This window comes from Heptranchias perlo, chromosome 10 (genome assembly GCF_035084215.1).
Source record: "Heptranchias perlo isolate sHepPer1 chromosome 10, sHepPer1.hap1, whole genome shotgun sequence".
Lineage (NCBI taxonomy): Eukaryota > Metazoa > Chordata > Chondrichthyes > Hexanchiformes > Hexanchidae > Heptranchias > Heptranchias perlo.
Window position 1 is genome coordinate 35,762,085 of NC_090334.1, and position 16,989 is coordinate 35,779,073.

At 40.6% G+C, this 16,989-nt stretch overlaps 1 protein-coding gene across 11 annotated transcripts in view; it reads right to left on the reverse strand.

Annotated features, from left to right (window-relative positions):
• The window catches only part of mipol1 (mirror-image polydactyly 1), a 288,620-nt gene that overhangs the window by 260,790 nt on the left and 10,841 nt on the right, over positions 1-16,989 (reverse strand). The window lies entirely within an intron of this gene.

The window sequence follows — 16,989 nt, forward strand, 5'->3', positions numbered from 1 at the left end:
AATTCCAAAGATTCACAACCGAGTGAAGAAATTCCTCATCAGTCCTAAATCGCCCACACCTTATCTTGATACTATGACCCCTAGTTCTAGATCCTCCAGCCAGGGAAAACAGCCTCTCTGCATCTACCCTGTCAAGCCCTCTAAAGAATTTTATACATTTCAATGAGATCACCACTCATTCTTCTAATCTCCAGATACTATAGGCCCATTCTACTTAATCTCTCCTCACAGGACAACCCTCTCATCCCAGGAATCAATCTAGTGAACCTTTGTTGCATCACCTCTAAAGCAAGTATATCCTTTCTTAGATAAGGAGACCAAAACTGTACACAGTACTCCAGGCATGGTCTCACCAAAGCCCTGTACAATTGTAGCAAGACTTCTTTACTCTTGTACTCCGACCCCCTTGCAATAAAAGGCAAACATATTATTTGCCTTCCTAATTGCTTGTTGTACCTGCACGTTAGCTTTGTGTTTCGTAGACAAGGACACCCAAATCTCAACGCCAACATCTAATAGTGTCTCACCATTAAAAAAATATTCTGTTTTTCTATTCTTCCTACCAAACTGAAAAACCTAATTTCCCCACATTATACTCAATCTGCCACCTTCTTACCCACTTAGCCTGTCAAAATCCTTTTACAGACTGTCCTCCTTACAGCTTACTTTCCTACCTAGCTTTGTATCGTCAGCAAACTTGGATACATTACACTCGGTCCCTTCATCTAAGTCATTAATATAGATTGTAAATAGCTGAGGCCCAAGCACTGATGCTTGCGACACCCCACTAGTTACAACCTGCCAACCTGAAAATGACCCGTTTATTCCTACTCTGTTTTCTGTCCGTCAACCAACCCTCTATCCATGCCAAAATGTTATCCCCAACCCGATGAGCCCTAACCAACAACCTTTTATGTGGCACCTTATCCAGTGCCTTTTGAAAATCCAAATATACTACATCCACTGGTTCCCCTTTATCTACAGTTAGTTACATCCTCAAAAAACTAATACATTTGTCAAACACGATTTCCCTTTCGTGAAACAGTGTTGACTCTGCCTAATCATATGGTAAGTGCCCTGTTACCACTTCCTTAATAATGGATTCCAGCATTTTCCTGACGACTGATGTCAGGCTAACTGCCCCGTTTTCTCTTTCCTTCCTTTCTTGAATAGCGGTGTTACATTTGCTATCTTCCAACTCACTGGAACCATTTTAGAATCTAGGGAATTTTGGAAGATCACAACCAATGCATCCACTATCTCTGCAGCCACCTCTTTTAGAACCCTAGGATGTAGGCCATCAGGTTCTGGGGATTTGTTGGCTTTTAGTCCCATTAATTTCTCCAATACTTTTTCTTTACTAATATAAAATATTTGTTTAATGCATCTGCCGTTTCCTCATTCCCTATTATAATTTCTCCTATCTTAGCCTCTAAAAGGGACCCAGATTTACTTTAGCTATTCTTTTCCTTTTTAGAAACTCTTACAATCTGTTGTTCTATTTCTTCTTAGTTTACTCATATTCTATTTTCTCCCTTATTAATTTTTTGGCCGTCTTTTGCTGGATTCTAAAACTCTCCCAATCCTCAGGCTTACTACACTTCTTGGCAACACAATAAGCCTCTTTTAATCTAATACTATGTCTGTTCATTCAGAATTATGAAATATTTCTTTACATGTTTGCCATTGCTTATCTACTATCATTCCTTTTAATCTAATTTCTCAATCTAAGTTAATCGACTCACCCCTCATACTTACGTAATTGGCTTTAAGTTTAAGACTAATTTCTGACTTAAGTACATCACTCTAGATCTCAATGTGAAATTCTATCATATTATGATACTATCCCAGAGGATCCTTACTATGCGATTATTAATTAGCCCTGTCTCATTACACAAGACAAGATCTAAAATAGCCTGTTCCCTGGTTGGTTTGACAACGTTTTGTTCTAAGAAACTGTCTCTGATGCATTCCATGAACATGTCCTCCAAAGTACCTTTGCCAATTTGATTTGTCCAATCTATATGAAGATTGAAGTCCCCCACGATTATTGCATTACCTATGTTACAAGCTCCTATTATTTCTTGATTAATGCTCCATCCAACAGTATAGCTACTGTTAGGGGGCCTATGGCCTACTTCCACCGGTGTTTTCTGCCCCTTGTTATTTCTAATCTCCACCCATACCACTATGATTTTCCAAGCCAAGATCTTTCTCACTACTGTCCTTAGATCATCCTTTATCAGGGCTACACCCACTCCTTTTCCATTTTGTCTGTCTTCTCAAAACATCAAGTACCCTGGATTATTTATTTCCCAACCTTGGTCACCTTGCAACCACGTCTCTGTGATGGCTATTAGATCAAACCCATTTATCTCTATTTGGGCCATTAATTCGTCTATCTTGTTATGAATGCTTTGTGTATTGAGATGAAGCGGCTTTAATTTTAAGTTTTTAATCCATTTTTCCCTGATTTGACCTTACTTGCTGATGCACTATCGTTAAAGTCTCTGGCACGACACTCAACAGGAGCATGGTTTGGAGCTATCCTGTACCATGAGCGTTGGCTTTTCACCTCGGTGTGTCAATTTAAAAAATATCCAAGAGGTAGCAATGTATCATATTACATAGAACGTACAGCACAGAAACAGGCCATTCAGCCCAGCAGCTCCATGCCGATGTTTATGCTCCACACGAGCCTGTTCCCTCCCTACTTCATCTAACCCTATTATACTCTGGCATCACATACTATAGTATGTGGCAATTAATCTGAAATTATTGATATCCTGAGCTAAACAAGGGAGTTAACAAAACAAGCAATTATCAGGTCAGTCCCTTTTACACTTACACACAGGTCAGTTCCATTTTAAGGTCTTAAGGCATTTAACTGCGTATTAATGTCCATTCATAAGAGGCAATAAACATCTTGTTCTATGGATGCAAGTAGAGGCATATGTGCATAAAATGTAATTATACTACATAAAAATTACACCATGAAAGTAGAATTATAATAACTGCAGGTATACATTGAATATGTACCACTTCTAAACATTGAACAGATGTCACTAGTGCAGTTTGTAGCTCAAAGTCCATCAGCAACATTTGCACTGCAAACAGGCCATTTCCCTTTTACTATATTTAAAGTAAATTTCAAAATTCAGCTTTGAAGAACTAAAGTAATAATCATATGCTCATCTATAATTATACATTTTGTTTTGAAAAGAAACATTTTCTTTTACACAATTACAGAAAACTATAATTAAATTTGCATTGTGATTGGCGAGTGATCTAAACTAGTGTATGTGCCACAGGTTAACCAGTTAATAACTCAGACACAAGCCATACTTGTGTTTAATTGCTGATTTAAAAAAAAATGATAATTGTAGTTGTAGCTCAGTTAATAACTGATCGAATAAATACATTAAAACATAATTATCAAGATGGCTAAAGGAAAAAATGCAAACTTAATTTGGTACAAACTATTATGCAGGGTAGAGTTTACTACATTTTTCCCATCTTCAATGTCAGTTACAGGGATGTAGAATTTAATAGGCTGAGTTTGACATTTTGACACAACCTATGTAAAATATTCAACAAGCTGCCACTTTGATTCACACATTTAATTTCTTATTGTAAGAAATTTCCCAAAAAGATAGTGAAAATGTGTAGATCATTTTCAATGCAATTTTTGTTACTAATCAAAAAATGAAGACAAATATGTACAGAAAACAGACTACAGCAGAGGTTTGAAATGTTTGCTGTTACTTACAATAACTCATCTTTATTTATTGATATTCAATTATTGCCAATAATTTAATTTGGAAGCATGCACTCTGATATTCTGGAAAACACTGCGGTCTGGATAATTCTTAGTGTGACAAAAGCCAGGTGAAGGATGAAAAGATAAATGTTAAAGCCTTTGCAGCTTGGTCCTTTATGAATTGGATCATTCCGTTCTTATTTAAAGAAATTGGCCCCAAAACCAGTGTTGAAAAAAATACAAAGAATGAAGCATGACATGGACTTACAGATCTTATTAGCATATTATAAGTTGTGCAGGTGTAAATCAACAAGCTTCAACAAGTTGAGCGACAGATATTGTCAACTACTTGCCAAAGCAAGCTTCAGGCTACACTGATCTCTTATGTCAGCTTGTTTTTGTGTGATGACAGATAGCCAGGATCCAGGCCAGCACCAACAATGTCCCTCTAATTAGACTATTTTAGTTAATACACAAAGAGAATTATTCTGTGCTATGTATAAAAAAGGGCAATGCTTTTTTTATTAAAGTATTAAAAGGGTTAAAAAAAAATTTATTCGAAGAATGAGCACAAAGGATGAACTACCATGGAAATATAATAAACTACAAAAACGCTCTAAGGATCTGAATTTACATTATCCCTTCAATTCTACTCACTCATCAAGAGATTAGAAATATTGTATTTCTGAAGATATTTACTGCCCTTTGGATGAAACGCACACTCAATTTTAGTTCATGATTTAAGGAATAAATCTCTCAATATCTCTAAGAAAACATGTCAACTGTGAAAGAAAAAGTCTGCCAAGGCAACATCCCTTTCGTCGAACTCCTATTATGTATAGTTACACAGAAAAATTCTTGACTTGGTAAAGAACATAGCAGCAATGCCATTCTTAACTATCTAGTGCCAAGCAGTAAAACTGGGACTTAGAAACAATTTGCACTTCTTAAGACACTACCAAGGATTAGCCTGTATCATGACTGCATCTCAGTTTAATTACATGAATACATGTGCACCCGTCCGGTGAATTACAAAATACAAATAGCTCCCATGCTAGCTGACATTGTAAATTGTTTCCTCTCCTCAGGTATTGTTCCCCTCCCTTTCAAAATAATCATCATCGTAGCATCAAAACGGCTGTAACCAAAGTCACAAATTACATCCTTGACTGTGATGTATTATCCCTCCTCGTTCTCCTCAACCTCTCTGCAGCCTTTGGCATAGTCAACCACACCATCCTCCTCCGTTGTTCATCTCAGTGGAATTGCCCTCACTTGGTTACCTTCTTACCTATCCAATCATAGCCAGAACATCTCCAGCAATGGCTTTACTTGCTGCCCTCGCACCATTACTTTGAGTCCTTCAGCATCGATCCTCGGCCTCCTCCTCTTACTCATTTACATACTGTCCTTGTGGACTTCATCCGCAGATATGGGATCAGCTGCCACGTGTACACCAATGACGTCCAGCTCTATCTCTCCACCACCTCACTCGACCCTCACCGCCTCGTTGTAGTCAGATTGCTTGTCCGACATGTTGTGGATGAATTGCAATTTCCTCGAGTTAAACATTGGGAAGACTGAAGCAATCGTCATACTATTGTTCCTGTCACAAACATCATACCCTTGTGAGCAATTCCATCTTCCTCCCTGGCCACTGTCTCGGTGAATCAGACTGTTCACAATCTCAACATTCTACCTGACTCCGAGCTAGGTTCTGACCCCACGTACTCAATCAAGAAGACTGCCTAACTTCCACATCCAGAAGATTGCCTACCTCCATCCCTGCCTCAGCCCATCTGCCACTGAAATTCTCATGCCCGCGTTTTTCACCTCCAGACTTCATTATTCTGATGCTTTCCGGCTGGCCTCCAAACCTCTGCTCTCTAAACTTCAACTCTTCCAAAACTCTATCAGTATTTTAATCATGGTCATCCATAACCTTGCCTTTGCTGATCTTCATTGGGGGGCTGGGGGAACCAATGTCTCCAATTTAAAATTCTCATCTTCATGTTTAAATCCATCCATGGCCTCAGCCCTACCTATCTCTAACCTCATTCATCCCTTCAACCCTCGGCCCCGGACTCTCTGTTCCTCTGTCTCTGGCATATGGTGTATCCCACGCCCCTCCTTTTGCCACATCACTGATGGCTGTGCTTTCAGCAGTCTAGACCTCAGGCGCTGAAATTCCCTCCATCTCTCCACCTTCCTCTCTCCTTTAAAGGGCCTCCTCATAAGCCACCTCTTTGACCAAGCTTTTTGGTCACCCTGCCTAATATCTCCTTCTTTGGCTCGACCTCCATCTTTGGCTGATTATTCCTCTGGAGCACCTTGGGATGTTTTTCTAGGTGCAAGGAAGTAAGGCCATTGTCCATTAATGTCACCCCAACATAAAAAATTTAACTAATAAAAATGACAAAAGATGGCATTTTTTCTTTCTCATTGCAGTGTCTGGTGTCATTCTCACATGCAGCCTTTCCTAGAGCTGTGCAAGATGGATGTTGTCATAACTACCATTTCCAATTGAGTTACAGGACTTTGGTTTATAATTGCCCAAGATGCAAGCCGCCACCACGTCAATGTTCTGTCCCCGAAAGTTTCTGTACATGCGTCATTTTATTGCATTAGGCAAATAGGTCATACAGAAATGCATCAAAATAAATATTCTATTACAATTAACTTGTTCAACTCATTTTCTTCACTTTCCAAATATTCTCCCTTCCCTTTTACTGGAATATAATTCTACAAGTACCAATCTCCCTCGAACACCCTGCCCAAATGGTCATTATTCATGTGCAAATGTTTATGGGCCATTTAAATCAGGGAGGCCATCACATCTGAACCTGCTCTTGTCTTCACCAAACATCCACACGAGTGCAATTCCAGTACAGGTCACTGGATAACAATCAGCAAAGGGAACTAAGACCAATTTTGCCCTCCTAACTGAGGGATGGAGGCCAATTATAGCACCTGTTTTGAAATTAATTAACAGCAGAGCAGAAATCAAATCTGGTCTGTGCGCCTCAGCTGCTCAATGGATAACCTCAGTCATCAGGGCGTAGCATCAATTAATCTTTGCACATAAAATTCCATTCATCACTTGAAAATAGTTAAAAACTATCTAAATGCATGTAATTGTCAGCACAACATACAAAACAGTACAATGTGCAAAACTTGTAAATGTTCATGAACGGTGTACAAAATTATCTTTAATTTTATTCATTTTCCATACAACAAAAATCTTACAAACAGCACATCTGCCAGCTGAGATAATGCTCTATCTTTTGCAATACATATGGACACAGTATTACTTTGTTGAATATAAAACCTCCCACTACAATATTCTTGATCTCAGAAGAAGGCTACAAGTAGATTTGAAAGGATCAATGCTTCTAAAAGGTGACCACTCACAATCAACTTGTTACAATGCAGTTCTGGTCTCCATATAATAAAGGATTTAGGAGGCATTGCAGAAGGTGCAAAAAAGATTCACAAGGATGATTCCAGAACTGAGAGGATAGCCTTATCAGGAAAGGCTGAACAGGCTGGGGCTCTTCTTTAGAAAAGAGAAGGCTGAGGGGTGACCTGATAGAGGTATTTAAGATAATGAAAGGGTTTGATAGGGTAGACATGGAGAAAATGTTTCCACTTGTAAGGGAGTCCAAAACTAGAGGTCATAAATATAAAACAGTCGCTAATAAATCCAATCGGGAATTCAGGAGAAACTTCTTTACCCAAAAAGAGTGGCAAGAATATGGAATACGCTACCACAAGAAGTAGTTAAGGCAAACAGCATAGATGCATTTAAGGGGAAGCTAGATAAGCACACGAGGGAGAAAGGAATAGAAGGGTATGCTGATAGGGTTAGATGATGTGGCGATGCCGGTGATGGACTGGGGTTGACAAATGTAAGGAATCTTACAACACCAGGTTATAGTCCAACTGTTTTATTTGAAAATCACAAGCTTTCGGAGGCTTTCTCCCTTACAAGGGTTAGATGAAGTAGGGAGGGAGGAGGCTCGTGTGGAGCATAAACGCCAGCATAAGCCAGTTGGGCCAAATGGCCTGTTTCTGTGCTGCAGTTACGATGTAAAATCAACAAATTTACCTGGCTCACTTTAAGTAAGTGTATTAATGAAATCATCAGGGTACAAAATGTTCCTATAGCACCTAAACAGTTGAATTTGCTATCTAGCTGAATATAAGCAATCATGATCTGCTTTTCACTTTTGTATACTATTTTTATTTTTTTCATTTGACATATCACTTTCTCTCTCCCCAACATATTCACAACCAGGGAAGTTACATAAATGCAGAGTAGAAATAGCAGCAGGTATATAAAAGACCTAGAAAGCACACTTTATAGGCCTAGACATTCAATGCTGACCAGAAAGTTTTTTCCCCAATTTATACCAATGAAGAGTAAAAAAAATTGCAATAATTTATTCACAATTCTGGAAATTAAAAAACTTTTGCAGTGAAATGTAAGACATTTGAATAAACCAATGCAGTCTTTGAAACATTAACTCAGGCTTGTGTAAAAGTACATGACATGCTTACAATCTGTTTCCGAGCAAACAGCTCCACCTTGAGGATTGAAGAACTCAAAAGATCACATGAATCATTTTGCAATCAACTGAATGTTTTCATACTCCACTGTCATTTACAAAAATATGGGATTTGCACATCACAATACACTCACTCAACTACAAGACAAAGAACAAAAATTCTATGGAGAACTTGTACTCAATCCATTAATAGCATGCAATAAGTAACATTTTGACTATTGCAGTACAGAATTCTTAAAAAGAGATTTCCATTTCCAGAGGATGGGAGGACAGAAGGCCATATGCTAATATTAGGAATTGGAGTTGCTGGAAGACTTCTCAAAAGTTACTTAATGTTTCAACATTAAAACACTAGTTCATCCTCTACCTTCCACAAATCAAATGGTCCAGTCCAAATAGTCACTCACAATAAAAGATAGATACCAAATATATACACACTGACACAATTCCATTAAACATCCCAGCTTTTAAGGTCATGTTTAAATAATGGAGAAGGAAAGTCTTAGAGGAGTACTTTCCCAGCTGATAAGGTGGCTTTTGGCATGAAGCTGTTCTGCAGCAGCCTTCGTATGAAGCCTCTTTAGGATACACATGGTTGCTCTTAGTCTGAAACATCACCAGAGCAACCTAGGAGGCTCAACTCAAGGGTCCCCATTCTAGTAAGAAAATAGACATTTTGAAATAATCAAAGAAAATTCTCTGGAGTCTTATTTTATTTATTCTATGTATAAGGTTAAGAAGGGAAATCTAAATACCACTACTATCCAGCAACCCCTGCTGGAACTCTGCGCAGATGTTAGACAAGGACCGAGCCGGTTGTGGCTGTGATGCTCCCCCAGTGAAATAGCCTGCCAACACTCACCAGCAAGGCTCGCACGTGAATAATGATCACTGTGGTGAGGTGAAACGAAACTAGCAGCCATGAAGTCATACCTCAAAGACAAGAAAGAGAGGGGATAGAAGGAGAGAACATTGACAATATACAAATGTAAAACATGCAAAAAAAAAGTTCACTACTTTGGGAAGTTATTTTCACATCTAAGTTTACCCAAATCACACACTCAGCTCCCAAACTTATCAATATTTTCAAGTGGCATCTTTGCCAATCCAGGGAGTGATATTGACTTAACTTGTTACACAGAATTTGCACTTTGAGCACAGAACTCGAACATAAACATAATATCAATAAGCTTCAAGCAAGATTTAAGATTACAATTCCTTCCTCCTCCCCCCCACTCCAATGCACACTGGATTTTTTTTTAAAATCCGTTCATGAGATGTGGGCGTCGCTGGCAAGGTCAGCATTTATTGCCCATCCCCAATTGCCCTTGAGAAGGTGGTGGTGAGCCACCTTCTTGAACCGCTGCAGTACGTGTGGTGAAGGTTCTCCCACAGTGCTGTTAGGAAGGGAGTTCCAGGATTTTGACCCAGCGACGATGAAGGAACGGCAATATATTTCCAAGTCGGGATGGTGTGTGACTTCGAGGGGAATATGTAGGTGTTGTTCCCATGTGCCTGCAGCCCTTGTCCTTCTAGGTGGTAGAGGTCGCGGGTTTGGGAGGTGCTGTTGAAGAAGCCTTGGCGAATTGCTGCAGCGCATTCTGTGAATGGTTCACATTGCAGCCATGGTGCGCTGGTGGTGAAGGGAGTGAATGTTGAGTGGTGGATAGGGTGCCAATCAAGCGGGCTGCTTTGTCCTGGATGGTGTCGAGTTTCAAGTGTTGTTGGAGCTGCACTCATCCAGGCAAGTGGAGAGTATTCCATCACACTCCTGACTTGTGCCTTATAGATGGTGGAAAGGCACAAGTCAGGAGGTGAGTCACTTGCTGCAGATTACCCAGCCTCTGACCTGCTCTTGTAGCCACAATAATTATGTGGCTGGTCCAGTTCAGTTTCTGGTCAATGGTGACCCCCAGGATGTTGATGGTGGGAGTTTCGGCAATGGCAATGCCGTTGAATGTCAAGCGGAGGTGCTTATACTCTCTTGTTGGAGATGGCCATTGCCTTGCACGAATGTTACTTGCCACTTATCAGCCCAAGCCTGGATATTGTCCAGGTCTTGCTGCTTGCGGGCATGGACTGCTTCATTATCTGAGCGGTTGCAAATGGAACCGAACACTCTGCAATCATCAGCAAACATCCCTGCATGTGAAATAAACAACCAGAAAATCAATTATATTGATACTAAATCAAAAGCAAAATACTGCAGATGCTGAATCTGAATTAAATACAGAAAATGCTGGAAATACTCAGCAAGTCTGTGGAGAAAGAAAGAGTTAACGTTTCAGGTCGAAGGCCTTTTGTCAGAACTGGAAGAAGTTGAAAATTAAACAGTTTTTAAGCAAGTACAGAGCCAGACAAAGGGGGTGGGGAAGGAAAGAACAAAAGAGAAGGTCTCTGATAGGGTGGAGGGCAGGAGTGAGTAAGTGACAAAAAAGGGATGATGGTGCAAGGCAGGGAGGGTGGTAATTGGACAAGTAAAGAAATAAAAAGATGGGTGCAGAGGAGCTGTAAATGCAACAGCAGAACTATTACCAGCAGCTGCTGACAGAAAAAATGGGAGCAGTGGTTATGATCTGAAGTTATTGAAATCAATGTAGAGTCCAAAAGGTTGTAAAGTGCCTAAATCGAAAGACCTTTCTTTTTGTTCTTTCCTCCCCTTTGCCTGGCTCTGTACTTGCTTAAAAACTGTTTAATATTCAACTTCTTCCAGTTCTGACAAAAGGTCATCGACCTGAAACGTTAACTCTATTTCTTTCTCCACAGATGCTGCCTGACTTGCTGAGTATTTCCAGCATTTTCTGTTTTTATATTATATATTATGTTGACACCTTTTGAAGTAAAAAAATTCCATAGCTATCTGGTTAGGGATAAAATTGAGAGTTATCAACTCAAGTATAGATACAGATAATAAATGCCCTACATAACATCAAGGTTCTTGCTGGGATCAAAGTGGCAAAATGGGAGGCAATGGCTCAAGGAAGAATAATGTATGATGCAAAGCTGAGTAGATTCTGGAGTTTTGCTTGGTTTATATTCTGAGGGAAGGGTGAAACTTTGCAGAATTTTTCTTCAGAAGATTAAAATGAGTTAGTAAAACTCATGGGGATGTTCGCTGATGATTGAACAGTGTTTAATTCCATTCGCAACCGCTCAGATAATGAAGCAGTCCATGCCCGCATGTAGCAAGACCTGGACAATATCCAGGTTTGGGCTGATAAGTGGCAAGTAATATCTCCAACACATTGGATGGACTCTTTGGAAGAATTGGCTTAATCGATCAAATCGCCTTTTCATGTTCATGCTTAGGTGTAAGTGGCTAGAATTTGATTTCCAAACATTTTTCTCTGCCTCGTTATACTCTATTAAGGTCAAAAGGTGGAGGGGAGAAAGAAATCAATATCATTAATCCATGCCCTATCATTCAGAAGAGCAGTCCAACAAGAGTTTTAATCCTCCTCCATCATGTGTAGTAAGTGAGAAAAATTCCAATAACGATAGACTTCTAAAAATGCCATATAGTAATACAGTAAATTAAGATACAGACTATGATCAAAAAAATGAAAAGGCAATACAAATGATCCTATATATTGCAATAAAATGCATCTCCATTCAATCATGGGTACCAGAAGCAGACAAACCCACAAAGAAACACATTAGGAAGATGGAAGAACCTCTTGCTCCCATCATCATTCTGGACCAGCAGTTCCAAGTACAGTGTCACCCTCTCTGTTGTATCCAAACACCAATGTTCAAAAGATGAAATCTGGATATGCCTGGAAGCATTTTATCAATCCATGAATAGAAACAGAAAGCCAATCAAAAAAGTAAAAAAATTGTTCCCTACAAGCATGCAGTCCTAAATTTGAGCGTCAGCCTTGGCTCAGTGGTAGCAGTCTCATCTAAGTCAGAAGATTGTGAGTTCAAGTCCCACTCCAGAGACTTGAGCACATAATTGAGGCCGACACTGCAGTGCAGTTCTGAGTGAGTGCCGCACTGCTGGAAATGCAGTCTTTCAGATGAGATGTAAAACTGGAGGCCCCATCTGCGCCCTCACGTGTACGTAAAATATCCCATGGCACTATTCAAATAAGAGTAGGAGAGTTCTCCCTGGTGGCCTGGCCAATATTTGTTCCTCAACCAACACCAAAAAAAAACATGATTTGGTCATTAACTCATTGCTGTTTGTGGTGCGCAAATTGCCTGCAGCGTTTCCCTAATTACAACAGCAACGACACTTCAAAAAGTACTTTGTTGGCTGTAAACCACTTTGGACATCCTGAGGTCGTGAAAGGTGCTATTTAAATGCAAGTACTTTCTTTTATTTAAGAAGGGATATAGGCACATAAAAGAAGGAAAAAAATGCTTGCAATTTTATCGTGTTTTATCACATTGTTGAAATTTATATCCTTTCTAAACCACCACAAGGCAGATCCCACAATCCAATTCAGGATATATTTCAGAGTGAGCAATTTTTAAACTTTGGCATGTTGTCAGAATTCAAAAATTAAGGGGTGAGCAATAATTGACTGGAAAGCAATAAAAGGTCCACCATCTTTGTACAAAGTCCCAGAGCTCCATAGACCAAAATTCCCCAATATTGTTCAAAAATGCAAAAAAGACAGGAAAGAGGACACCAAGCATATACTCCTTCATATCCATCTGGAATATACTGCGTCTTGCATAAAAGTACATTTCCTGCGAAGTAACACTAATCTGTCACACCTATCTCTACAATGCCTGTCTGTCACGATTCAACTTAATTACTCATTTTATTTACATCATTGAGTCCTCTAATCCTTCTAGTTTTCTTGCCTGTCCGAGGTCTCTAATGCATCCAAGACGGGTGGCGTTGTTCTCCATAGCACTGTCCACCTTGGGGAGGTACTAAAATCTGACATGCCTAATGTTTCCCACCTCCTCCCCTCCATTATTGCCATTTCCCACCTCCAGCACAACCGCAAGCCCCTCCTCCTGTCACATCCTCCCTTTCCCCTAATGCAACCAGACCCCCACCAGTACCCTGAAGCCAATCTGACCTAAGCCCTTCTCCCCAGGCCATGCGGATTTTCATACTAAATTTTAAAAGTGCTGATGAACTTGGAGGTGGTTGCCGGCAATGATCAGGATTGCGACTCGGAGGCAACAAAGCTGACATTGTGGTGTACGGGGGTAGATTTGTTGGAATAAACTTCCCAGCGGTAGGGTAATTCATATTTAAAGTAGATACATTCAGCAGCACTTACTTTAAATAAATTTGTTTCCCCAGTCACTGCTTGGAAACCCTTTTAAGAAATCCCCATCCGTAAATAAAGCCCCCTCGACCCGCTGTGACAAGACCCACAACCTGACCTTCACCCCACCGCCCACCCCATCCTAAGCACCCATAACTTTCCCCTTCTCTGCTCCTCTCAATGTCAATTCCCCCCACATCATGCATCAATGCCTTCCCCTCTCCTGCTGATCTACCTCATGATGAACACTATCCCACCTTTGTTGGCAGCACCCTGCAAGCCCCTTTCTGGTACAGCCGTACCCCCCCAAACACCCTCCTCGCACTCCCACATACAGCAAATCACCTTCCACAAAGCTCTCACCATCCTATTTCCATCATCTTGGTGCTACTAATACCAAGTCTACCCTCCCACTAGTACCACAACCAGCACTCCCCTCCCCATTCTGCCACACTCAGAGATCCCACCCACACCTAAGGATTCTCTCCAGTATTAACATATTATGGCACCCCTCTGCAACTCCAGGTACACTCTTCGCAATGCTCCCAAAAACCACAACTATGCCTCCCAGTTCCCACATCCTCCCTCCCCAGTGTTCCCACATTCCACAAGCTTCCTCCCACACTCAACAAATCCACTTCCCAATGCTCCCACAACCAGCCACCACCCTGGTAGAGTTGCCATACCCTACATCTACCCTCTCACCACTGCCACACAGCACTAGTGTTTCCATGCCCTGACACCCCTCTCCCACTCCTACCCAAATTTTCTCCTTCCCAATGCTCCCAAAACTACAACCGCCTCTTCTAATGCTATCACATCCTTATTAAATCATAAGGAATCTGTAGTCCTAATATATTCTACATTACATAGCATAAAACAATGTATCCTCTGACTCACCATGACTACTACCATAAGATGATTGTTAGCAAGTCATTTTTTTAATTCATGTATGTCCATTGTAGTGCTTGACCCAACTGGTGCATCTATGCCAGCTTTCTGCCCAACATTGCTCATTGCTCCAACATATTTAACTGATAAGGCTATCAACTAATGAGGTCAGAGATGTGCAAAAGATTTGAGATTTTAGCAAATGGAGCCTGGAGACAGGTTAGGGATTTTGTTTTTTTCCCCCCAAAATAATGTTATCAAAAATTGTACAAAAGTTTACATGCTATCTCAGATTGTGGTACAGTTCTGAAAAAAGACCACATGTTTTGTAGGTTACATGGTACTTGCAGATACATATATTGAACGTCATGCACAGATACATAGTTCTTTGCAATTGGATGGGTCACTACCTGTCAAGAGGCTCTGGTCACATAGGGGATAATGAGACAGCACAGATTTCATTTGCTTCTGTATTGGGGCAGCTCATGGTACCTGTGGAACATTCATCCTGCCTGGAGAAAAAGCTGGACAAGTTTACCGGCGAGGAAGAGTTCCTTGCCCCACTGGCAATAGGCCATATAGGCATACGTGGGTCAGGGAATCACTTAAGATTTCAGATGGTTGTACAGCCGCAACAAACCCTTTAAAATTGTCTAAGTAACTAAAAATCACGATAAACTACCAGCAAAATGTCTTCCCAACCGTTTAACTGAGAGCAGGTGAGTATCCCTTTAATTCCCACCTCCGGACTTGTACTGCCTAAAGTTTGTGGGGACAGTGTTGAAAAAATAGTGGCGGCAGCTGACCGACACAAAAATAGCGTTGGGGGTCCTGGCAGTGTCAGTTGATCCCTGTTTGCATATTTTAATTAGGTTTCTGCCCGTTTCCCATGGGAGCACTACCCGGCAAAATCAAGGTCCACCCGAAAATTAGAATGGGCAGACTTCTGGCAGTAAGTTAATGATTACCCCCACCTTGATTTTCATCTCGCTACTGCCCTATTTGTAATTGTAATAAATATTAAATTCCAGCAAAGGAGCAGAGCAAAAAACTTCACTAAGAAAATCCTGAGGCTTTGCTAAAAATATTAACTGGAAGAGGGGCACAATGAATTAATTACTTCTGATCATATTGCTCACACTGGCAACAAGACGTACTTCACAGTTAGTGCATTTTAATTCACTGGCCTCCAGCGGATGAAATCATGGTCAGAAGTCAGGTCTATTTGCCCACTACTATTTGAGTTCACGTATATGCATATCCAAGAGATGATGAATCATAGAAAGTTACAGCACAGAAGGCCATCTGGCCCATCATGTCCGCGCTGGCCGAAAAAGAGCTATCCAGCTAAATCCCACTTTCCGTTCTGAAATTTGCCAATTGCATGCAAAAGTCATGGAATAATCAAAGGGTGTTATAGTCTATGTGTTGTCTGACAAAATAAGAGGTTCGTTAAACATACAAGTAGGAAATCAGGTGCGAAGAGAAGAAATCAGGGTAAAGAGGCGAGAGATCAAGAGAGAGCGAATATCATTTCTATGTTCAGATTTATAACAGGATGCAACTATGTAAACTTATCACGCTGTAATTATATGATGTGAGCACTGGTTTGCTGAGAGTCAAATTTCTGATCTTTCCCTTCCATCTTGATTTTCATTTCTACTGAGGAAAAGTTAAGGGTAACTACATCTTCCTCCAAATTAAAAATTATAATATAAAAAAATATAAATTAACATTGGTGGATGGCTTTAGCCTGTTGTTACTGGACCCACAGCTTCCTCTCTGCCTTTTCTCTAGCTGCTTCTCAGCCTAGCCGCACACTCCTCTCTAAAGCCCATCAGCCTTTCAGTGCTTTCCCTCTCCTCTCTTCATGGTCTGTTCTCTGGTCCTTGGCCCCTTCAGAGATGCTGCTGGTTCTGGCCTCCACTCTGCTAGTTGTCACCGCCATTACTAATAATTGGCAGGCCCATTTCACTGAGCAGGAGGTAATGGCCAGAAGAGCGGAAATATTTGCTCAGGCAAGCAGCCCTAATCCACAGGCCAGGAAATAAGCCGAAGATCAACAGCATCAATGCAGTGTCCACAGAACTTAGCAGAAAGTCAGGAAACATCTCCATGACTTTCAAGAAAACAACAAAATTGAAACTTGACTTTAATCACCAGGCAAAGAAGGTGGTAGGACCCGCGGAATTCAAAGTTCTCACCTGACCAGAAGCAGCTGTGGTGGAACTCTTCAGTCCAGAAGTCACATCGAGGCAGCTGTACCTTTACAACTTACTGAATCACCAGCACATAAGCACCTCTAGTAGTTGAGGATGCGTTAGACAAGCAAAAGAGGCATCAGATATATTTAATACCTGAAGTCTAAAGAAAGGGAACTTTTGGTATTGAGATCAGTGGGCCTGTAATCTAAATGAGAGTTAACAAGAAAAACTACAAATGCTGGAAACCTGAAATAAAAACTGAAAAATGCTCGAAATTCATCAACATCTGAAAGAGGAATGAAAGCTTAATGTTTCAAAAGAGACCCTTTATC